We start from the raw sequence: 24,100 nt of genomic DNA on the forward strand, positions 1-24,100 counted from the left end.
CTTTTCATCTCTTCCAGACTATTGTATAACCTGCACTCGCCAATGCCAAGTTCATTTCCCACATGGCCACTGGCTTCATCTTTTTAACACACAAAGATGAACATGTAACTCCAGCTGAAAAACCTCCATACCACAAACCCCTCTGCTCATCTCCCACGTCCTTCAGGTGGGGACCTGAGCTCCAGAGCCTGGTGTTCAATGCCCCTCACTACCCCGCCTCCTCCTCAGCCATTTCTCTGGCAGTTCTCTGACCCCACCCAACCTCAGCCCCTCTAAAGCTCTCATGCTCTTTTACAAACCTCCATCTTTGTGCATTCTGCCTCCTCTTCCTGGAACGCTAAACCTCATAGTGTTCTTCTTGGGAACTCCTACTCATCCTTCAAAAGCCTTTTCTAAATGCCCCTGCTGTAATAGTGTCACTTCTGGCTTTAAACCACATTGCTCTCAGGAAATTCTCCAAGTTTCTTACATGTCTCCTGTTTGTCATCCCATCCCCATCTTTTCATACTCTGCTCCTTCACCTCCTCCTCCCCCACCTCTGTGTTCTGAACAGCAAACTTCTGGCAGTTGCCTGTTATACCTCCCTTCCTACTCCCGGGACTCCCCAAGCACCCCCTGCCTGGCCAACTCCTACACTTCTTTTAAGTTGTAGACGAAATACCCACTCTTTGGGGAGCATTCCCTGACTCCCTGCATGGGTTAAGTTCTGTAGTCCCCACCTGTGCCCCACCCTGGTGTTCACTGTGTGAGACCACAGTTTCCTCTTCACCTGTCTGTCCCTGTCAGAGTGCAGGTGAGCTCTGAGGGCGGGGCTGTCACTGGATGATGATGAAGAGGACAGAAATGGTGACATTGGTCTCGGTTCAGGCTCCGAACTTACAGGGGGCATTTGAATTTGCCCCCTACCCCTCTCCACGAGACCCACCAGGGCACAGACCACTGTATCTCTCACTGGTCTGTGGGTGCCCACGGCAGGGACCTGGAGACGTGGCAGCTGGGTGATGCCCTGAATGTGCACCTGGGGAGACCTGGGAAGATCCACCCCCCACCCACGCCAGCCTTCGTGGTTTCGCAGTTTGATAGCAGAGCAGACCAGGGTCTTCTGTAAATGGGGCTGATGAGCACTCCCAACTCTGGGGGCTTGGGCGTCATAACGCGATCGTGGGCCAGTGAAGGTGACACTCCCTGAGCAGTTCTCTCCCTCTCCCTCCCTCCCTCCCTCCCTTTCTCTCTTCCCATCTTCAGTGCCACAGTCAATTCAAGCCGGCAGGACGGGCCAGGGTCTGACCGCATGGTCAGGCTAGGAGCCAAGCCCGGGGGCATGATGCTTCTGCACTGGCTGAACTGACTTAGAGGTGCATCCAGTTGGAAGTAATCATTTGGTTAAACCTCATTACCCTTTAATAAATAATTAGCCTGCCAGATGTTAGACACTTAGGAAAAAGCCCGGTCCTCCACTCAGACCTGCTGTGCTTGAATCAAATGTTTGTCCCTGGGTTTCTGAGCATTCCCCAAACCACCAATTAAAGCCAGGTAGGTTTGACTGTGTGGAGGCAGGATTGGTGCTGGCAGGTGGGGCTGGCGTTGTCCAGATGCTGTTTCCGGGCGGGGGTCTCAGGGATGGAGGGGAGAGGCTTCCCCCGGGGTCATGGCCAGCAGACCTTCCCCATCGGCTCAGCCTGGGGTCCAGCTCCCGATTCCCAGTGGCTTGGAGGGCAGAGGGCCGAGGGGACAGCCCAGTATCTCTCCGGTCCACTCCTCCACCTCTGATGACCGCTCTGTCTCCTTATACATCAGTGACAATGGACATCTGGGTTCCACCCAGGATCACCAAAATGACAGACCAATGCCATGGGCTTTGTTTGGCAGAGGCGGGATTTTGGTTGGCAGGTGACCACGCTGGAGGCCGTCCTGAGAGGTGGGCTGTCCAGAGTCTTGGTGGCACGGGTACCTTGCTTGCTGCCTGGCCTTGGGGAGTCAGTGTCCTTACTGGTGGGTGGGGGACGAGGTGGGGGTCAGCGTGAAGCCAGGCACAGAATGGACGCTGGTAAGGACGCGGGGGCCTGGTCTGGGCCCCCGCCACTCAGGGAGATGATGGCAGGGTTTTCAGAAACAGCTGCTGGCAGCTCAGGTGGCCAACCAGCTTCTGCGGGCGACCCCCTTGGGGGCCATAGGGGAAGATGGAACCGGTGCCCACGCAGGGCTGGCTCCTGTCTTGCGCCCTGCCCCCCACCTCGCATACCCAGTGCCCTTGGCCGGAGGTAGGGGTGAGCCCCTGGTCAGGATAGTGTGCGGAGGGGCCCGCAGTTGTGCCAGCCGGGGCACCCGTCTCCTCCCCTTCTGGACCCACAGACTGGTGAGCTTCCTTGCACTGGGGGGGACAGAACTCGCCTCAAGAGGAGGGCGCCCTGTTCCCAGGAGAGTAAGGGGTGCCTGTCCTGCTGGGCGAACCTGATTCTCAGGGACGGTTTGTCAGGAATACTTTCCTTACCGCCTGGCGGCCCTTGAGGGGACGAGGTGATTTGCGTAAGTAAATTTGGCAGTGCCTCACGAGAGGCGCAGGCGCGTGTGACTTCATTTGAATTTCATGACTCCTTGGCAGGGGGGCAACTATAATTATTTGGAAATTATAATAATGATTTAGTAAAGGTGGTAATGAGATGACAATGATGATGACGGTGACGTGTGGCATTGTCGGTCCATGCAGACGCCAATGGCCTTGGGGGTCACCATCACTTACCTTGGAGGTGGGGAAGCTGAGGCTACAGAGGGCACGTGCTGCCCCGGGGCCCGTCTGCCCCTGTTCACTGTGGTCCAGCAGGTGCCCCCTCGTCCATTCTCGCTGTGACGAGCATGCCTGGTCCCCGAGTGCCCCCAGCCTTGCCAGGGGCTGCCCTCACCTACCTCACCTGCCTTCACCTCTTGCCAGGGCAGGTGTGCTGGGCAGGGAGGCTTTCGCTCCCACCTTCCTCCACTTTCTGGCAGAAACAAACAAGCAGCGGGTGAGTTATTTGCTACCCGCTCTGCATAAACCAGAGGCATAATGTAGCTGCCAGGGCTCTGCCGCCACTGCCATTCGCAAGGCAATTAACTTGAAAATTGAATTGATGTGCATTGATTTTTTTAAATAAAGTTATTGTAATATATTCACTCGTTAGAATCGGAGCTGAGAATAGACATTTTGCTTCTGATTATGGGGCCGTCCCTGTAATCACGTGGGGACGGTAGCAACCCAGCCCCTCCTTGCTCGGCATCGTTTCCTGTTAGAACCAAAAGGTCCATCACGGGGCTATGTTTCTTCTCCTGTGCACGGGCTTGACACATTCGGGACCCTTGAGGCCTCTCTCCAGAAAACCGGGCTGAGGGTGTCGGGACCGGGGAGGCAGGGCCGGGCCTGGGGACGTGTTGGCTGTCGTGGTGGGTCGCATGGCCCTGGCCCGGCTGTTCGGGTTCCGCTCTAGGGGAGGGGCTGATGCCGAGCGGGTTGGTGCCCTGTTAGCCCTGAGTTCAGAGAAGCGGATGTGATGGGAGGAGGGGCTTGGCAATGCTGTGTCGCCCGCGGGGCTCTGTGGACACCCAGACACCCGTCCCTAATCCCTGAACCACAAACGCAGATGGCTTCAGTGTCACCCCCTGCAGGGACCGGAGGTCAGCCTGCCTCCGGGTAACTCGGCCAGTTAGAAACGTCTCCCACACCTTAAGCCGTGGTCTGGGCGACACTTTCTGCTTTGTGCCACTGGAATGGGGGCCCAGGGAGGCCAAAGACACCTTCAGGAACCCCTGGCTTCGTGCCATGTCCACTCTGGTGTCCTTCTGCGCAGGCGTTTCGCAGACTCCAGGGGTCCATGGGAACCCAAGCTTCTCCCACTGTCCTCCCAGAAAGAAACTGAAGGACCACTCAGGACCATGGCCCAGCAGGGCAGCGGCTGGAGCTGGACGAGCCCAGGGGTCTTCCTGCGGGTGGGAGGGGTGCAGCGCTCCCTGGACCCTGGAGGACACGTGGATTTGGGGAGCTTTGTGTCGCACCCTCAAGACAGTCAGGCCGGGCTGACGTCTGGGGAAAGGGGCCTGGGGGGTGGGGGAAGGAAGGTTCTGGTCTGGATCAAGAAACCAGATGCCAACCTCGGGGTCCTTCACCTGAGCTGCTGGGGTCCTGTGTTGCAGAGCTGACCACAAAATCTGCCTTGTAGGGGCCTCAGCTGTGGAGATGCTTAGATTTCATCAGACTTCCTAAAGGGTCTGGACTCTCCCCACCTCAAATTAAGAACTCATTTGACAAAGGGTTGGCCTGGCTCTGTCTCCCCAGACGCTGGGTGCTGTGTCAACACCTAAATTTTATGAAACAGTTAAAATCAGTATTGAGGGTATGCTGGGGGTATTGGGGGCGAGGAAAGGGGAGAGAGCAGATCTCCGGGTCCGGGTGTCTGGCCCCTGGTCGGGTTGCTCCCCGAGGCCGACACCACTGCCCATCGGGCTGATCTGCCCTCGGCCTCCGAGTGCCAGCCTCCCCTTCCCTCTCGCACTTTGGCTCACGCCACCCCTGTGTGGTTGTGAACCGTGCTTTAGGATGAGTGAGTCAGGACCTCTCTGGCTGGATTGCATCTTCCTGCAGGAAGAACCCACCTTGCTCTGCAGGAAGTGGGAAGAAGGGTCATCCGGCGGCTGGGGGGACGGGTAGCAGAGGGCAGCTCCCAGACGTGTACCAGGGGTGCAGAGAGGCGAGCTCACACGGGTTCCTGGGCCAGGAGGGCCTTCGGGAGGGGTCGGGAGCAGGTGACGGAGCTAAACCGGGGCTGGAGAAGCAGGGGCGGCTCATGAGAAGCGCAACAGGCCGGGGGTTGGGTTGATGGAGGGTCTGGGTTCCAGGTGGGTGAACTGCGTCCCTAGCTGGGTGGATGCAGATTTCCAGGGCTGTTTACCTGTCTAGACCGTTTGCCACCTGGTGAACGCTCCGTATGCTTTCACTGAATTTCATTCTTTGCTCTTTGAGATGCTAGAACAGGCTGGGGGAGAGGCACCCGGGGCAACGCCGGGGTGGCCACGTCTGGGGGATCTTTTGGGACAATCACCCTGCTGGGAGTGCGAGGCCAGGGTCTAAACTGGACCACGGGAGCCCTCACCTGTGCAGGAGGGAAATGATTGTCTCCTGGATGCTCCAGAAGGAACGCAGCCCTGCTGACACCTGATTTGAGCCCCTAGGACTAACTGCAGACGTCTGAACTCCAGAACCAGAAGAGAACAAACCTGTTGTACTTGAAGTCAGTCAATTTGCAGTTTGTTACAGCAGCTGGGAAACTACCCCTATTTCATTTTTCCACCCGCTTCTCACTCATGCATCTAGCCTGCTGACGGTGGCCTTACCTGTGCGGTCAGCACCTGTGCGGCAGGGCCTGACGCAGCGCCGGCCACGGGAGGCCTCAGGAGATGGAGGATGGAGCAGATGTGACTCCTGGGTGGAGTCCGGGGGCCGCTCTTCCCTGGACAAGAGGGGGGCTTGCTGGTCCTTCCTGACACCAGCCCTCCCCAGGGACTGCCCCTGCTTGTCGCTGCCGGCCTGTCTCTGAGGCGAGGCTGGGGGCTTCCGTGCCCTGCGATCCCTGCTCCATGAGCTGGGAGCTTCTGGTGACGGGATCACACGGGCGAGTTCGCACTCTGGTGCCAGGGGAGCCCTTGATCAGGGGCGACGGGCGCGGAAGCGGGGTGGAGGAGCGCCACACAGCCATCCTGCGTGTGCTGCCTTCACTCTCACGGGCGCCGCACCGAGGAGACGCGGGGGGAAGCCGGGGCTGCGGGGGGCAGGCTCAGCCCTGCTCCTGAATTCCCATCACAGCAGACAACCTGGAGAGGAGGCCGGGCCAGGCGGAGAGCTGGCTCCTGGCCCCGAGGGGCCCCGTGACCCCGAAATGGAAGCTAATCAGGAAGAGAACTTGGGGCCCACAGGACAGGAGTCCTTCTCGGAATCAGCCTCTGCCTTCGCGGGGGCGGGCGTGAGGCAGGGCGGTCGCGGAGCTGGCTCAGGCCCGGGGGACAAGCAGCAGGAGAGTGGGTCCCGCCCCCTGGACCCCGGCCGCGTGGCCTCTGAGTGTGTTCCTGGGGCGGTTCGCACTGGGGGAGGGAGGCTTCCACTCGGCCCCTCTGCCTGCCTGTCTCTCTGTCTCTGTCTCACTCCGTCTCTCTGTCTGTGTCTGTCTCTCTCCATCTCTCTCTCTCTGTAGAAAGCATGAGGAAGTCAGACCTTGGCCGGGGTGGGGTGTTTACACATGGGCAAGGGGGGTTCTTGTGTCCTGGGAGTGCCCCCCGCTTCCTGTCTCCTGTGAAGTCTCCCGGTCCGCCCTCCCAGGCCTGGATCTTTCCTCTGAGCCTGTTGGGTGACCTTCAGAGAACTCGCGAGGCCTGGGTGCCTCATTAGAAACTAGGACCAGCAGGGGCCCCACCTCCGAGGTTCCTTGACACCCGGAGGGACTGAAGTGCGTGCACAGGGCTGGTTCCTGCAGACACGCCGTGAACAGCAGCGACGACAGCTACTGTTACCAGCTGTGCCTGCTCTGCCCTCGGCCCCGCCCGCTTCCCTTCACTGTCCTTCATTCCCCGAGGTGGCGCGGAGCTCAGGCCTCAGCCCCCTGGTCCCCCTGATGGTCTGCGGTCAGCTGTGGCAGGACCGGGACAGGCCGGGAGAGTGGAGGGCTCCTGGCCGTTGCCCTGCTGGGGGACCCGCTCCTGCAGCCCCAGGTCCTGCTGGGTGCCTCTGTCCCCAGCCCCAGAGAGAGCCGCTGCCTCTGCATGCGGCCCAGCGCTGGCACTGAGCAGCTGCCACCTCAGGCCCACCGAGCGGCCAGGACCGAGGGCCACAGCAGCACCGTCCAGCGGTGGCAACACTTTCACAGGTTCAGAGCACATCCCGGAGACGCTGAGCCCGTGTGTCAGATGAAGAAACAGAGGTCCACAGTGGCCCAGAGCCACGCAGCTAGTGACTGAACAGGAGGACAAACCCAGGTCCTCACTTGTAGACTGGGGCGTTCTTCCAGAAGGATGAAGAAGTGACAGGGGTCCAGAGGTCAGGGACGGTGCCTGACCTGAGCGGGTGGCTCTGGGTCAGGTGGAGCTGGTCCCACTGGTCATGGCCCCAGAAAGCAGCACGTAGGGCCCACGTGTCCCTTAGTCCACTTTGGGGACACTGGATCAGTTATGGTTCTTTGGCTGCAGCAAAGTCACCAACTTCGGCTGAGAAAATGAAGGAGGTGGGTACGGGATTTATTGGAAGGATGTGCACTAGCTTTTGTAAGGAAGAGGCGGCTGAAGCACAGAGAAGGACAGAGAGGAAGGGCTGGGACCCTGTGGGTCAAGCAGCAGCCTCCGGGGGCGCTGGCTTCAGGCATTGTCTGCTCAAGGTCCGGATCCTTGGTGGGGCCGGGCTGGCCGAGCTGGCCCAGGAGGCCCACTTCTTGCCAACCGGACGGACAGCTGCGTGAAATGGGGGAGTGGTAGTTCCCCCAAAGGGAAACCCAGGTGCCGTTTCCTGAGGAGGGGGCGTGGGTACTGCCCAGGGGAACAGACACAGACCGCCCCCCCCCCGGGGCTCTTCACTCACTCACTCATTCATTCATCCATCATTTGTTCAGCAGAGGGGTGTGGAGGGGTGTTCTCCCCAGGTGGTATCACACCATGTGGGCGGAGGCTGGTGGGACCCCAGGGAGGGGGGTAGAGGTCGATGGGCACTGACTGACCATTGCAGAGAGGGGTGTCCGTCCTGAGATGAGGATGCCGACACGTGAGGATCGTGGGGAGTCCTGCAGCCTCGTAGGAAGCGTCCTGCTCGTGTGTTTACATAATGGCCTGGGGATCATCACGGTGCTCAGTGAGGACTCAGGGATTCAGGAACGGTGACCAGTAGCAACAGGAGTCAAGGCCAAGGCCAACACGTTTCGGGCCAATGGCTGCTAGGCCAGGAGACACGATCATGTAGCCCAAATGGGCAACCCCAGAATCCTGTACCCAGCAAGAAATATTTAGACAGAGCAAGCAAAATGTACGTAGACCCCAAGAAGACTTCCTGTTTCAAAAGTACTAAGCTGCCAGATGTAATATCAAGGCGGGGGGCTGTGTTATGAACTGTGTCCCTCCAAATTCTTATGTCGAAGCCTTAACCCCCAATGTGATGGTATTTGGAGGTGGGACCTTTGGGAGGTAATTAGGTCACGAGGATGCAGCCATTGCGGTGGAATCAGTGCCGTTATGAGAAGAGGAAGAGACGGGGAGCTCTCTCCCCCCAACCCAACGCACATGCATCCGGGAAGGGCCATATGAGTACATCACAGGAAGGCGACTTTCTGCTGACCAGGAAGTAGGGCCTCACCGGACACCAAACCTGCCAGCACCTTGATCTCAGACCCCAAACTATTTGTTGTATAAGTTCCCCAGTCTCTGTATTTTATTCTGCAGCCCAAACTAAGGCTGCAAAGTGACCTTTCTGAGCTTCAAAGAGACTGTGTGTCTGAAACAGGGGCTGGGAGCAGAGTGAGGGCCCTCGTCCCTCCCTGGGGCCTGGAGGGTCTGCCAGCGCCTGGGGCTGAGAGTGTGGTTGGGCTGCTAATGGCTACTGGGCCCCGGGGACCCACGGGGTGACCTTTCTCGGCTGGGCCAGCGGGGACCCTCCATCTTGGGTCTGCCCAGGAGGCAGGCTGCTGGGGCCGCTTTGCCCTGCTAGCCAAGCACAGTGTGCCCGGGGATGCAGCAAAATCCTTAAAGAGAAGACAGTGAGCATCTCCATTTGTCTTCCTGAAAGTGTCCCTGTTCTTGACATGTTGTGTAAGGGCACGTTTTTAAATGAAAACAAGGCTTTGAGCAGAAACCAATTTGTTTAAAACAACCTGTGGAGTCAGGCAAGATGTGATTTTGACTAATGAGCACAAACTTTGTGCGGGCAGAAGTGTTCAATTATGGATGAGCTAATTATCCAAGTGCACCGGATTTGGACCGCCAAGATGTCTACGGGTCTCTACCTCCAATTGGGCCCCAGCCCACTGGTTACGATAATTAATGAAACCTCGTTCCTGCATTATTTTGCCAGGCACAAATCATCACTTATTTTTATGATTCAATATCCATCAGGCATCAGGGTGCACCCTGGGGCTTTCCACCTACGCTGGGAGCGGGAGCGATTTCTGGACCTGTCGAATGTTTGCTCGCCAGTGGGGCTCAGGCTGGATGTGCTGTCTCTGGATTTAACGGAAGCTGCCCCCCACGTGTGCTGGCAGGAGCCCCGCTCCTTCCCGTCCGCAGGGGCGACCTTGGCCGAGATTTGTAGAGGTGCCAGGTGGGTACTGATGTCTCTGTGACTCTCCTCTGTAGCTAACGGACAGACAAAGCTCATAGAGAGAGAAGGTGGGAATCCTGGAAGAAGGGACTCTCCATCCCCTGCCTCTTGAGTGAGGTCAAACCTCAGAGGTATTGCTGGTTTGTTTTTCTTTTACCTGTTGCCTTGGGTTGAGGAATTACACTTCCATTGTTTTTTTTTTTTCTTTCCCCTTGGCCTCCTGGCAAAGAAGAAGAAACTGTCTTCACTTTGTAATTTACAAGGTAACAATAGCAGCTAATCTGCATTGAGTGTTTACTGTGTCTGGGCATTGTGCTGTTTGACAGACATATTCTGTCTTCATCCTTGTTGCATCCGAGCCGGGTGATATGCAGACAAGCGACTTTACGCCAAGAGGAGCTAGTTTGTTCACTCTCCCAACACAAGCAAGTGTCAGAGCCAGTAGTAGGGTGGAGAATGTTGGACTTCAAAGCCCCACTCCCAACCGGCTCATTTTACCACCTGAAGAGTAACTGAGCGCCTGCCAGGTAGGTACCAAGTGCAGTAATAACCAGGCTCTCTTTCCCCTCAAGTAACTTAAGGCCCTGAGAGAGCTTTATATGACCCGGCATCACCATGCATCCCCTACCGAAACCACGACCGAGTCTTCAGAGCATGTCTGTGGGACCAATTCTAAAAGATAAAAAATCAACAGATGTGTTTGTTTTGTTGTAACTATGTAAACATTGTTTGCTGCACAGCCGCACAGTGTACTATGATAGCAATTCCTTTTTTGTACAGATTTCTTTCTGGAGATTCTAATTTCCTTCCTTCTTATCTTGCACGATCTGTTATCAACTTCTTGCCTCCCTGTAATATTAACAAGTCTCTGGAGCTTTATTTATTTTTTTTAAGTAACTCTTTCAAGGGAGACTTTCTCCACAATCTCTAAGCATCCCGGCATGGCTGCTGGATCAATTTCTCATTTCACTCTTTATTTTTTTTACCCCAGACCACATCTGTAAGTAACTTTTCTTTTTTATTAATAAATATTAAGTTTAAAATTAGATTTAGAGTTTCAGAAAGATTGTGAAGATGGTTCAGAGAGTTCCCATAGACCCCACACCCCGTGCCCCCATCAGTAGCATTAATGTGGTACATTTGTCTCCATTAATGAGCCAGTATAGATACATTATTTTTAACTAAAGTCCATATATAGATATTAAAAAAATCTTCCTTAGTTTTTACCTAATGCCCTTTTCTGTTCCAGGACCCCATCCAGGAGGCCACATGACGTTTGTCACCACGTCTCCTTAGGGTCCCCTTGGCTGTGACAGTCTCTCAGACTTTCCTTGTTCTTGGTGACCTTGACAGTTTTGGGAAGTACTGATCAGGTTCAAAGAATGTCCCTCAGCTGGGATTCTTCTGATGTTTTTCTCAAGGTGGGACTGGGGTTTGGGGTCTCCTGGGAGGAACCACAGAGGGGCAGTGTCTTCCTCACCACATCTTATCAGCAGGGCTCCCCACGGCTGATGCTGACCCTGGTCACCTGGATTCTCCACTGTGAAGTTCTCTGTGGTGCTCACAGTGGACCCTACGCATTCATTGCTTTGTTATTTTATTCACATAGTGTCTGTATCAGGCTTCCAATCACCTCTTCTGGAAATCGCCTCATCTGGCTGTGTCCACTGGTCCAGGGACAGCCTGGAGTTGGCCCCATCACTCTGGCCCCTTAGTGACCTTTTGCTTTGTAACTGGTGAATTCAGTCTTGTGTTCTTGGATTGACATGTTATTCTTTCCTTACCGTTTCTTCTGATTGTCTTGGTTTTTCTGCTGGATTCTCAGCTTTGCTCATGTCTGGATGGAGTTGTAGGGATGCAGCCTCCTGTCTCCAGGAGCGCTGCTCCTGCAGGCTGCGGGGTATCCCACCCGCCATTACATTCGTCACCCGCCGAACACGGATGTTCCAACCATCTGGCCGCCATGGGCATAACCAGCTGATGGACCAGAAAATACTCTGATTGCAGGAAGGAGCTGTCACGGGGTCTGGCCCCAGCTGATCTGCTGATGGTGAGCTGGACGCACACCCTCCTCGCCAGCCCCTGTCCAACCCTCCCTCCACGCGGGCATGGCAGAGAGGGTCCCTGCTTCCAGTGCGTGCTTCCCAGAAACAGACCCTGTTTTCTGCAGGGACATGGTGTGTGGGGTATCCATGGGAGAGAGAGGGACCACATGGGGATGTTGGTGTATTTTCAGAAAGATGATCTCCTTGGAGCTTTTGTCCTTCTTTAGAACACAGATGGGTGTTTCTCCTTGGTTCTGAGGTAGCTGATAATATTAGGGGCGAATGTCTCAGGGTCCTCGCTGGACACCTGGCACTTCCCACAGCTGCTGCCTGGACCCTCAGCAAAGTTCCGAGTAATAGGAACCACTTCTTAGCTCGGCTGCTGGGGGGAGACTGAGGCTCAGAGAGGAGGGTGTCAAGGCTCTCAGGCTAGTCACCAGGGTGAGGGGACTGTCCCCCTTCTGCAGCCAGTCTGAGCCAGAGAAGGTCAGACGCTGGCCCCCGAGGGCAGTGCACCTGCCCGGGCCTTTCCAGGGTGCTCTGGCCTCTAGGTGGCCGGCCTCGGGAGGATACCTGGAGCCCCTCCTGTGGGGTGATGGAGCTTCAGCCCAGCCCTGTGAGGACCCTGGCACCCAGTGATGGCCTCGGGGACCAGCGGTCGTGCAGACGGGCTAGGTACTCACTAACGGCAGCTGCGCTGTCTCCGGGTGTGGGGTTTCCTGCCTGGATGGGGGCTGGGTATTTCCTGAGGCCCGGGGCTGCTGCTGAGGCTGGAAGTTCAGGGACGAGTAGAGAGAAACGGAGTGAGTGAGAAACGGGACCGGAGCCAGGGACGGTGCTGTATCCCTGTGTATGCCAAGAAAGTGATGTCACCAGCAGAAAAAGGCACCGTGAGGCTCAGTGTGGGAGGTGGTGGGAAGCTGCAGACGTCTTGGAAGGCTGTCTGGGGTTCATTCCACCCCCTGCAGAAAGGGGCCCATGAGTCCAGGGCACCCCTCTTTACAGCGGTGGCAAGTGACGTGACACATGGTAAGGGGGTGGGAGGACCCCTGGGTCAGAGTGACAGGTTTGGGTTGGACTCTGACACCCTCTTGCCAAGCAGATGTGGGCAGATGTCGCTGCTGACCCTCAGGGGCTCATCTGCAAATGAGGCGGCAGCAGGACCTCCCCCGGGGTGTGGCGGACGGGAGGTGGTCATCAGGGCCAGCGCTGTTACAGATCCACCGTGTCGGCCATCTGGAGGGACAGACCCAGACGACGCCTCTGTGATTCTGCTCATTACATGCCCGGTGCACAAGGTTCTGGGCGGGGCTGGGACTCTCCCCGCGTTCTGAGTTATCCCCGCACCCTCTTTCCCTGCTCACGCCATGGAATAAATGACCAGCTCTCTGCAGAGAAGGGCCAGCCACTCTCCAGGGTGTCAGCCTCTGCTGCATTCAAGGAGACCAACTAAACACCTGCGTGTGCCAGCTGGTCCTCGCACCTCTGTGGGGCTGGGCTGCTTCTTGCCCTGCATATGCCATCTGGGAACTGGATGAGGCCACATATCCTGTCCGTGTGTCCCCAGGGGCGCTTGATTAGGGATGGGCGTCTTTTTCTGTGATGGGATGCAACTAGGTGAGCCGGATGCAGGGGCAGCCTGGGGAGCAACCGAAAGGCTAGTTACGAGGTCCCTTCCATAGACAGCATTCCTGGTGACCACAGGGCTCTGGAGAAATGTCATTATGTCGGCAGGGTGGGTGCTCACCTGTGGGACCTCACGTGATATTAAACATGCGATGACTGCAGCAGGTGTACGAACAGTACGTCTCCCCAGCATGGGAAATCGAAATCTGAGCGAGCATTCTCAAAGCGAATGCTACGGTTACACGCAGGACAGTGTCACAGTAACAAGCACGTGTGTAAGTGGTTTTCTCCAGCCCGTCACCTCTGAGGGGCACTTTTCAACACATCAAGACCATCAGGGACAGCAGGGGTGTGCAGCATGGGGGTTCCTGGCAAACGCTGGGTCTTGATACCCCAACAGGGAGCAAGTTCTCAGCCAGTGAGCCCTCCACACACAGTCCAGAAGGAGCAGAAGGAACTTCCCCAGACCTTGCTGAGGGCTCACCCCAAGGAGGGCCGGACAGAGCAGGGCTCCTGCCCGCTCCACCTGGCGAGAGAGCAGGTCTCCTCCCTCGGCTATGGATGGACAATTCCTGAGGCTCAAAATATGTGGTCGCTTTCCTGTGGCATCCACACCAGAGTCTTCTATTAGTGGCTTGACATGCCACAATGAGAGAGAGAGAGAGAGGGAGGGAGAGAGAGAGAGATGCTAATCACTTTCCTGGAAATTGCTACCCCCCTAACTTGCCTGCTCAGGGAAGGGGGTAGTGTTCAGATGCTGAGTTGCAAGACACAGAGTCCTCCTGGCTTTGGAGCATCCTGATCTGCAGGACGGGGCACATTTATCCCACACTTAAACCAGTGGGGCAGAAGGTGGGTGGTTCCAGGGCTGTGTGAGCCCTGGACTGATGGGTTGCCCCCTTGGGTGACCTGCATTCAGCTGGCTCCTCTCCTCTGCCTGTAAGCCCGGAGACTCTGCTGTCCTCCCAAACCAAGGCTCCCTCCGCAGACCTAGCACCTCCTTCCTCACCCACCTGGCAGGTCCCAGCTTGCTTGGGGCAGAAGCTGCTGTGATTGTGTTTTCCTTGTACCAGTGTTTTCATGACCTCTGCTCCTGGCAATGTGAGGCTGGCAATAAAGATAATTGATCGGAGGGATGTTGATAAAGCCCCGCTTATTGCAAACAGTAAATTAAAAGTGAGCACTCCACCTTTCTCCCCACCCAGGGAATAACCACTCGCGTGAGCTGGAGGAGACGGAGAGCAAGATACAGACCGTCGCTCAACTTCACCCGTCTCACCAGCAGCCTCATAAAAATTAAGGAATAATTTTTCAAAGAGATAAAGGCCGCAGGGACGTGAACAGCAAAACAACCAAATTGTTCCTGCCCCGAGGAGGTTCATTCGGGATGGGAAGGGATTTCTTTTCCCATTTGTAATTTACAAGAACCTTGTAAACCACAAATTAAAGCAGCAACAGCAATTCCGAAGGCTTGATTCATTAAGCCTTTATTTACCCTTAATGCCTCCGAAGAAGAATAATTCGGTTACTGAACACGAGTAACGGGCTCAGAGCTGACACTTTCCCACACAAATCTCCAGCCCGTTTTCAGGCGGGGTTGCTGTGTGCTAAGCAGAGGTGGCAGCTGCAGCGGGCACCTGGTCTCCCGTGGGGTCTGAGGCTGAGATGGGCCTCGAGCGGGAGGCCTGAGCGAGATAGCTCCTCTGGACATTTAGTTCCCAGGCCTGAGATCAGGAACACGTGGCTCTCCTACGGTCACTTCTAGGACAGTTTCACATTCACATCCTTTTCCCACCAAGCATGATATGATTTACAGTCACCATTGTTCATAACGAGCAGATAGGAGGGGCCCAACAGACATGTTTGAAGTGAACGAATGAAGAAATGAATGAATGAAGAAATGAATGAGACCCAACTGGTGCTGGGCTTTGGGGAAGGGTGAGAGTTTCTGCAAACACATGGCATTACTGCACGTGTGCGTTTGTAATGGGGGGGTCGCGATCATCTGCTGAGCACTTGCTGTGTGCCAGGCGCTGCACTGCATAAGAAATCAGACGCGGTCCCGCCTCCCTCAGAGCTCAAGGCCAAGGCTGCACGGTCTTTCCCTCAATAACCCGCCTTCTTGGACTTATTGGGTGGTTTCTGAGGGTGTGGAGGTGAGGAGGGCAGTGTGGGGGGAGTGAAGTGGGACGAATGTGGCTTTGGAGCCGGGCTGCCTGGAGTGTGGAAGCAGGATGTGAGTCGTATCGTGTGGCTGAGTAGCAAATCGCCCAAAGGTAACATACGGCTCTCCTGGTGCTGATTTTGAGGTCAGGACTTCAGGCCTGGATCAGCTGGTGCTTCTGTTTCAGGGTCTCTCACCGGCCGTGATCAAGATGTTGTTCAGGGCTGGGGTCTGACCTGAAGGCCTGCCTGGGGAGGGGTCTGCTTCAGGCTCACTCGGTGTTCAGTCCCCGAGATGTGGACGGAGGGCCCAAGTGTCTCGCTGGCTGTTGGCCAGAAGCTCCCTCACGGCCTTGCCGCTGGGCCTCCCCATGGTCCACAGCACAGCAGCCTCCCCAGAGCAAAGCAGGCACAAGGCCGAGAGGGAGGACCAGCCACACAGAAGCAAGAGTCTTCTGTGAGCCGGCGTGATAACCCATTGCCTTGTCATTCTATTCATCAGGAGCAAGTCACCAGCAGCCCACACTCCAGGGGAGGGACCAGGAGAGGGTGTGGACACCAGGAGGTGGACCCCTGTGGCCCCGTCAGGGCTACCTGTCCAGGTGAGCTCACAGCTCAGTTTCCTTACCTGCGAGGTGAGGGGACGGTGACACCAATCCTGCAGGGTTGTTTAGAAAGGACGTGTGTTCTTAAAGTACTGAGCCCAGAGATCTCTGTATTGGAAGCCCTCAAAAATCGTGTCCTCTTTTCTGGTGACATTGTTCCTGAACAGGATCGTTTGTCCAAAACACAGCAAGCTAAACACTGAGACACCGAAGTCTGCAGCAGAGAAAAGGCTTATTCACAAGGCAGCCAAGTGAGGAGACGGGAGAACCAGCCTCAGATCCACCGCCCCACCGCCCCCCGCCAAAGGTCAGGGGCTTGAGGTATTTATGGGCTAAAGAACAGGGTGGGCTTAGGCATGGGGAAAGGTGATTGGAGGTCGGGGAAAGGTGAGGTAACCAGTGTTCTGAGCAGGTGTATCTGAGTTACATGCTCCCTCATGGTATGCATGTTCAAAAATGTCAGCACTTAGCATGATCTGAGGTGGGGTTTTGGGCCCTCTGACATCAAAATGTCCTTTGTAGGACACCTGCACGGGCCCAGTTTTATGGTCAGTGGTCCCAACCAGTTTTAGCCGGCTCGAGCTCAAACTAGACACAGCTGACTCCAAGCTCCTGGCAAACAACTCGGGCAAACACCTTATAATTTGGGCTATGTGAAGCTTGGAGGGTGTGCAATTTGCAGCAGAATAATTAAGGCAAGTTTGCTCAGTGAAGGCAGGCTACAAGCAAGGGGTTTTTAACAAGCTGTAAGATGAGCTCAAGAATTTCTGCTAGTCACCAGTTTCTGTTAACACAGTTTCAACATCACATTCTAAGAACCATTTTGCGAAGTTGTGAAGTGAGGGGATTTATATTTGGGACCCTGAGACTGCCCTTTAGGGGCTGTGATGGCTAATTTTATGTGTCAGCTTGACTGGCCATGGGGTCCCTGGATTAAACATTCTTTCTCGGTGTGTCTGTGAGGGTGTTTCAGATGAGATCAGCATTTGAATTGGTGCCCTCAGGGAAGCTCTCCCTCCTCAATGCGGGTGGTCAGCACCTAATCCAGGAGGGTCTGCAGGGAACACAGGAGGAGCGAGGAGGAAGGCACCCACTTTGTCTGCCTCACTGTTGACAGGGGACCTCTCATCTGTTCTGTGCTTGGCTAGCACCTTTCTCAGGCCTCCAGACCCGGACCGAATTACGACACCACCTTTCCTGCGTGTCCAGCTTGCAGACAGCAGATCATGGGACTTCTGCCCATCTGTAATCACATGAGCCAATCCCTCATACAGATCTCTCTGTGTCTCTCTCTGTTCCTGTATCTCTATCTATCTATCTCCTATCTATCTATCTATCTATCTATCTATCTATCTATCTCCTATCTATCTAACCTATCATCTATCTATCATCTATCTATCTATCTATCTATCTATCATCTATCTATTATCTATCTCCTATCTATCTATCTATCATCTATCTATCTCTTATCTATCTCCTATCTATCTATCTACCTATCTATCTATCTATCATCTATCTATCTATCTCTTATCTATCTCCTATCTATCTATCTATCTATCATCTATCTATCTATCATCTCCTACTGGCTCTGTTTCTCTGGAGAACCTGACTAATACAAGGACCCTTTTTCCCTTCTTCAACCCCTTTGCCTGTGGTTCAGCCAGAACCCTGCTCCCTGGAAGGGCTTTGCCATGAACAACTCCTGACATGAACCTTCCTTCCTGCACTGGGCTCTCTCTCTCACTGGGGTCTCTTGCTGGGCTTTTTGTGAAGAAGAAAGGAGCAGGAGGGGATCCTTCTAGAGACCCCAACCCCAGGGAAGCACCGCTCTGCCTGTTTACACTGACACTCTGACCTCAGGGCATGGTGGCCACATGGAGACACTGTGTGTTTGGACTGAACCAAGGACGTGATCCTACAGAGTTTTCAGAGGAAGGTTTAACTGCTCAAACCACTACCCTTAGGAGTGAATCAAGTGGGAGTGTCTAGAAATAACGATTGAGGGCGTGGCCATAACGTCTTCTCAATAAATGCCCGTGGGGGGCGGTGGGTGCTCAGGGTGGACACCTCTGAGCCCCGGGCTTGGGGAGCCTTTGCACTCACTCTGCCCCCGTGAGTCTGTTGGCCCCCAAGTCTTTCCTTTCTTCCTTGGCATCATTGACAGGTTTTAGGGGGGGGGTTTCAAAAGGTGGGCTCCTGGCTTCACCAGGAGGTGGTCCTGGCCATCTCTGCTCTCCCAGGACATGGCACAGAGGAGGCAGGGAAAACAGCTCAAGGAGTGACTCCATCCGGGGATGAGGAGTGGGAGGGACACTATGTGGGCAATGGGGGTGTGGTCCTGCTGGACCTCCTGGTGCCACCTCAGGAACATCACTCTGCCCCTCTGTGCCTCGGTTTCCCCACTATGACGTGTAGGGTGTGACTAGACCTGAGCCTTGGCCAGCTCTGGGACTGTGCTGGGTTGAACTGTGTTCCCCCAACAATACGTTGAAACCCTAACCCCTGGTCTTGTGAATGTGACCTCATTTGGAAATAGAGCTTTGTAGATGGCATCAAGTTAAGACGAGCTTGTACCAGATTAGGATGGGCCTTAATCCAGTACGTCTGGTGTCCTTACAAGGAGAGAGAAATTTGGACACAGATGCAGAGGAGAACACCATGTGAAGACACAGGCACACGAGGAAGCAGATCATGTGACGATGGGGGGCAGAGATTGGAGTGAGGCAGCCACAGGCAGGGAACACCAAGGATGCTGGAAACCACCAGAAGCTGGAAGAGGCAAGAAAGGATTCTTCCCCGGAGTCTTCAGAGAGCACTGCCGACACCTTGATTTCACACTTCTGGTCTCCAGACTGTGAGAGAGTAGTTTTCTGTTGTTTTAAGCCCCGCAGTCTATGGTCATTTATTGCCACTGCCCCAGGACACTCGTATGGGACGCTATCCTGTGACCGCCAGTGGTGGCAGCAGGGGGTAGGCCCTGGGGGAGAGGGAGAGCTCTGAGTAGCTGGGGTGACAAAGTGGCACAGAGGTGGAGGGGCTCAGGGTCCCACCATTCACAAAACTTGCAGTCCAGCCCTCCTCTGACTGTCGCACTGTCAGTGGAAGCCGGGCCAGGGAAGGTGCTGTGTGTCCGGACTAGGATGGGATCCATCGGCTCCTCAGCCTGGTTCAGAAGGACAGACTGGGCTGCTGAGAAACGCTCCAGCCCCTGCAGAGAAACCAGGTGGGGCTGGCTCGACTTGGCCTCAGGTCCCCACCTCTGGTCTCTGGGCCTCGGTCTCCTCGCCTGTGATGTGAAGGTGTTTGTCACCCTCCCACTTCTCGAGGGGGATCAAGCCGCAGAAGAGCCAGCAGAGAGCCTGCCCGAGCAGCCCGGGGTCCTTGTGGACCAGTCAGCAGATGGAGCTCCCCTGCATGTCTGGCCGTGTCAGGTTGCTTTGTTCAGCCTCTGTTTTTCCATCTCTAAAATGGGAGCAGCCATCTCTTCCCCTGGAGGGGCAAATTAGGAGTTGGCAGGTGGTTCAGACGCTGTAACAAAGTACCACAGACTGGGCAGCTTCACAACAGACATCTATTTCTCACATCTACTTCTCCCCAGTGGTGGCTGGGAGTCTGAGATCCGGGCGCCCACATGGTTGGGTCCTGGGGAGAACCCTCTTCCTGGTTTGTAGATGGTGTCCTTCTTGCTGTGTCCTCACATGGCGGAGAGAGACATCTCTCCTGTCTCTTCTTATAAGGACACTAATCCCACTCATGAGGGCTTGTGATGGTTAATTTTATGTGTCAGCGTATCTGGGCTGAAGGGTGCCCAAGAGCAGATAAAACTTTATTTCTGGGTGTGTCTGTGAGGCTGTCTCCAGAAGAGGTCAGCATCTTAATTGATAGGAGATCCACCTCATCAATGGGGTGGGCCTTGTCTGGTCCACTAGGGCCTGAGCATAACAAGAGGGCAGAGGGAGGGTGAATTTGATCTCTTCCCAAGCTGGGGCATCCACCTTCTCCTGTCTTTGGACACAGGCCCCTTGGTTCTTGGGCCTCCCACTTGGACTGGGACTTACCCCGCCAATCCTCCTGCTTCCCAGACATCTGGGTTTGGGCCAGAGTGGCACCACTGGCTCTCCTGGGGCTCCAGCTTGTGCATGGCAGACTGTGGGACCTGCCAGCCTCCATAATCACGTGAGCCAGTCCTTCCTAGTCAATCTCTATCTATCTGCCATCTATCTATCTATCTACCTACCTATATCCTGTTGGTTCTGTTTCTCTGGAGATAATGATACTGGACCCTCCCTTATGACCTAGTCACCACCCAAAGGCCCCACCTCCAAATGCCGTCACATTGGGGGTTAGGGCTTCAGCATGAAACTTTTGGGGGGGACATAAACATTCATTTCATAGCAGGAGGATGGTGTGTTTTAAACCACAAAGTGCTGTGATCCTTTGAGGAAACCATTCAGATGCTGGACCCCGTCCCTGTGGGGATGGAGAGATGAGGGGGTAGCCTGGATGTGGGGCATCGGGAAAGGTGCCAGGGTGATGTTCTGTCTCAGAAGGGAGCCTGCAGTCTCTGGGCCAGAGAGGGTGGGGGCTGCAGGGCTGTAGCCGCAGCCGTCACTGCTGGGGCCTGTCTCGGTATCTCACGGTATTACTGGAATTTTCTTCGGGATCCTGATGACAGGTGAAAGAGGTCACTGGCCGTGGAGTCAGATGGACCTAGCTCTGCCCTTGGTGCTGATTCCTCTGAGCTTGGGTCGCCTCACGGGCAAGGTCACCTCCCATCAAGGTGGCTGTGAGGGTTGAGTGCAATGATGCATTGTTCCCAAAGTGGTGTGATCGAGGTGGGGCTCGCTTCCTTTCTTGGGGAACAGTGCCTTGAGGGGTCCCTCGGGGAGGGGCTGGCTTCCCAGGTCCCGAGGAGCAGCTGGTCTCAGCCAGCTCTGTCCTCACACCTCTGCTTTACGTGTGATTAAGTTATTACCCATTTAGTTTAAAGACTTGTCTTATCATCTATTTACAAGACTTATGGATTTCTCATTACTTCCTTTGATGGAACTCAAGCCAAAGTGATTTCCACTCACTTTGTCCAAGCTCTGCCTATAAAACATGGCAGTAATAATGGGAGAGGGAATGGGCCGCGGGGCATCAAGGCTGAGCGACACGCCTGCCCATGCACCCCGGGAATTTATCACAGCTGTGTGTGCAGATGCTGGTGACCTCCCAACAGTTGTCAGTAGACACTCAGCCCAGGTGCCCCCTGTACCAGGTCCTGGAATGGAGGAGAATCTGCCTGTGAGGTCGGGGAGCAGAGTTCACGGGTCCCCAGGACCAGGCTCAATTTTAATAATTTGCTACAAGAAGTCATAGAACTCACTGAAACCTGATATACTCACAGCTGTGATTTTTTTTTTTTTGTAGTGAGAAGACACAGATTAAAATCAGCCAAAGGGAGAGACTCAGGGGACAGAGTCCAGGAAAATTCCACGGGCCAGACTTTCAGCCATCTTTCCCCACAGCGTCATGGGCAGTGTCAACTCCTCCCAGAAGTTATGTGTGGCAACCTGCCCGGGGTATCACCCGCCAGAACCTTGGTGTTCAGAGTCTTTACTGGAGCCCTTTCATCTACACAAGGCACATGGCTGACCTCAGGCTCCAGTCCCTTCGAGGGTGAGCTGACACCACATGCCCCAAGACCTCCCCCACCATAAATAACATCGTTAAGCTCTCCAGCATGGCCCAAGGCTCCCAGGTAAACAAGGATACTCTTATCAGGTAGGACATCCGAGGGCTTAGAGATCACCTCCCAGAGCTGAGGGCAAAGGCCAGACCTCTCTCTTGGCAAGGTTAAATTCTTTACCACACACGTCTCTTCCTCTTGGCCAAGAGGGCTGGGGCATAAACAGACTCAAAGGGGCTCTTTACATTTTCAAAGAGACACGTGTTTCCGGGAACTGGGTAGGCCCTGAGTCAGGATGGAATTCTCACCTGACAGCATTCTCCAGAAGAGCTGTCCTCCTCCAGAGCCTCCAGGAATGCCCATCCTTCCGTAAGGCATGCCAGCCTTTCTCACCCTAGTCACAGACCACTGGTCAAGGGTTGACTTCCTGACAGTGAAATATGAGTTTGAATGAATGGTTTAGAGTGTCTGTGGTGGTGGAATGGGCCTGTCCACCTCTAGGCCCAAATGACCAAAGGAAGGTTGGAGATGCCCAAAGGGCCAGAACCATGACTCTTGGAGTGATGGGCCACCGACTGAAACTTGACATAGACTCTAGTTTTGCACAAATGTTTGTGACCTAATGTGATGTGAAGCAGACGTGCTGGGAGACAAGAATGGAGGCAGGGTCTTGTGGGGAGATACTCTGTGGACACTGTTCAGTGAGTGGACAATGATGGATGGTTCATTGGTTGGAAGGATGAATGGTTGGCATGAAAGAAGAATGGATGAATGGATGGATGGATGGATGGATGGATGATGGATGAATGGATGGATGGATGGATGGATGTGTGGGTGGATGGAAGGATGGATGGATGGATGGATGGATGATGGATGAATGGATGGATGGATGATGGGTGGATGGATGGATGGATGGGTGGGTGGATGGATGTATGGTGGGAAGAAAGAAAAGAAGGTGGTTTGGATGGATGGTGGGTGGATGGATATAAGGATATATGGGAGGATGGAAGGATGAGTGATGTGGGTGTGGAGGCAGCATGGTGTGTGGGACACAAACTGTGCCTGAGAAGCCTAGTGCTGTGAGGCTTGGGGAAGGCAGCTCCACGGCTCTGGCTGGCCAGTTTGCATGAGGACCACAAGAAATAACGCAGGTGAAGTGGCAAGCACAGCATCTGGCACAAACTAGACTCTCAGTAAGAAGTGCTTCCCTGTCTCCTAGTTTCCCTGTTGGTACACAGTGCCCACGTGCCCTGGGTCTGCATCCTCAGTTTCCACGAGGCCCACTGAGTTCCGTTCTGTCCCATGGTGTGACCCATGTCCAATAGATATGTCCCATCAGGGGCAGAGTGTGGGGAGTGGGTGGTCCAGGCAAACCCAGGTCCCTGTGAGGCAGTGAGTCCCCTCCCCAAACACTGTGTCTGGGAGCAGCAGTGTTTTGACTCCCCAGGTGATGCTGCATCTTTGTCAAACTCGAGACATCCATTCGTTTGATTCTGTCCCCTCCTGCGTTTGCAGAATGACTCTGTGTGGCCATGGACCAGACACAGCCATCCTCAGGATGATTTCCCAGCTCTTCAGCTTGGCACAGGTGTCCTTTATTCTCACATCTTCATTGCTTGTATTTTGAGGAAGTAATGGACACGGTCCTGAGGCTAGGTGCGGGGTTCTGGGGGCACTGCTGTACCTGCTCTGGGGGATCTGTTCTTCCTGGAGGGAGAAACGCCCCTACCCAAACCTTGGCCCTTTCAGATGCTGCATCCAAACCCTGTCCAGTGGTCCTCTGTGGGGCTGGGATGCTCGCCGGGCTCCCCCTCGCCCTGGGCCCCCAGCTGCCTCCCAGGGTCAATGTCAGAGCTACTGGGTCAGGGGGTGCAAAGGCTGGTGAAGGCCCTGCTCCCTGACTGTTTTCATGGCTGGTTTCCTGAGCAGTCACAACCATCGTCTCTCACTGCCCCTGCCCGGGACTCTCCCAGGGAGCCCTGACTGAGTGTGGGGCACCCGCGATCACCAATCAATTATCCTTTAGTATGTGTTTCTCCTTCATTAGTCATTTCTTTGCCGCCTCATTGTTCCCCTCTCAGGTTTCAGTGGATTTCAGGCGTCATTGAGTACGAGATAATTTATTTTATTAGGCAATTTATTTTCTGGGTACATTTTTAAAGGTCAATTAATCAATTTAAATGGGGGGGGGGAGGAGGGGATCCAAACACTCCTGAGACAAAAGTTACACTTTGGGGGGAGAGAGGTTTGCTTTCCTCTTCTGACTTGGGAAAGATAAGTGCGGGTCAGAAGGCACAAGCATGGGGGCAACTGTACAGTGAGTGGAGGCTCCTCCTGTGGAAGGTGGCAGCTGCGGCAGGAAGTAGAGAGAGGGGACGTGCAGGGGCGGGAGGGGGACAGGCTGGGGTCTGGGGTCCAGGGTCTGGGGTCTGAGGCTGCTCATTTGTCGTTGGAGCTGAGTGGAAGCTGGGTTCAGGGAGTGAAAGGAAAACTCCAGGGAGCTGATCCATCCACGAAGCCAAAGTCAGACTCAGGGTGTCCCTGGCACCTCGTAAATAATAAATAAAAACCCACAGTAAATCTTTAACGAGGAAGACACGTGCTCCCAGCCCAAAGTGAACAGTCAGGGAATGGTTTCACCTCATGAGGCAAATTGCCCTGTCGACTAGGTTTCCAA

Source organism: Balaenoptera acutorostrata, chromosome 1 (genome assembly GCF_949987535.1).
Source record: "Balaenoptera acutorostrata chromosome 1, mBalAcu1.1, whole genome shotgun sequence".
NCBI lineage: Eukaryota > Metazoa > Chordata > Mammalia > Artiodactyla > Balaenopteridae > Balaenoptera > Balaenoptera acutorostrata.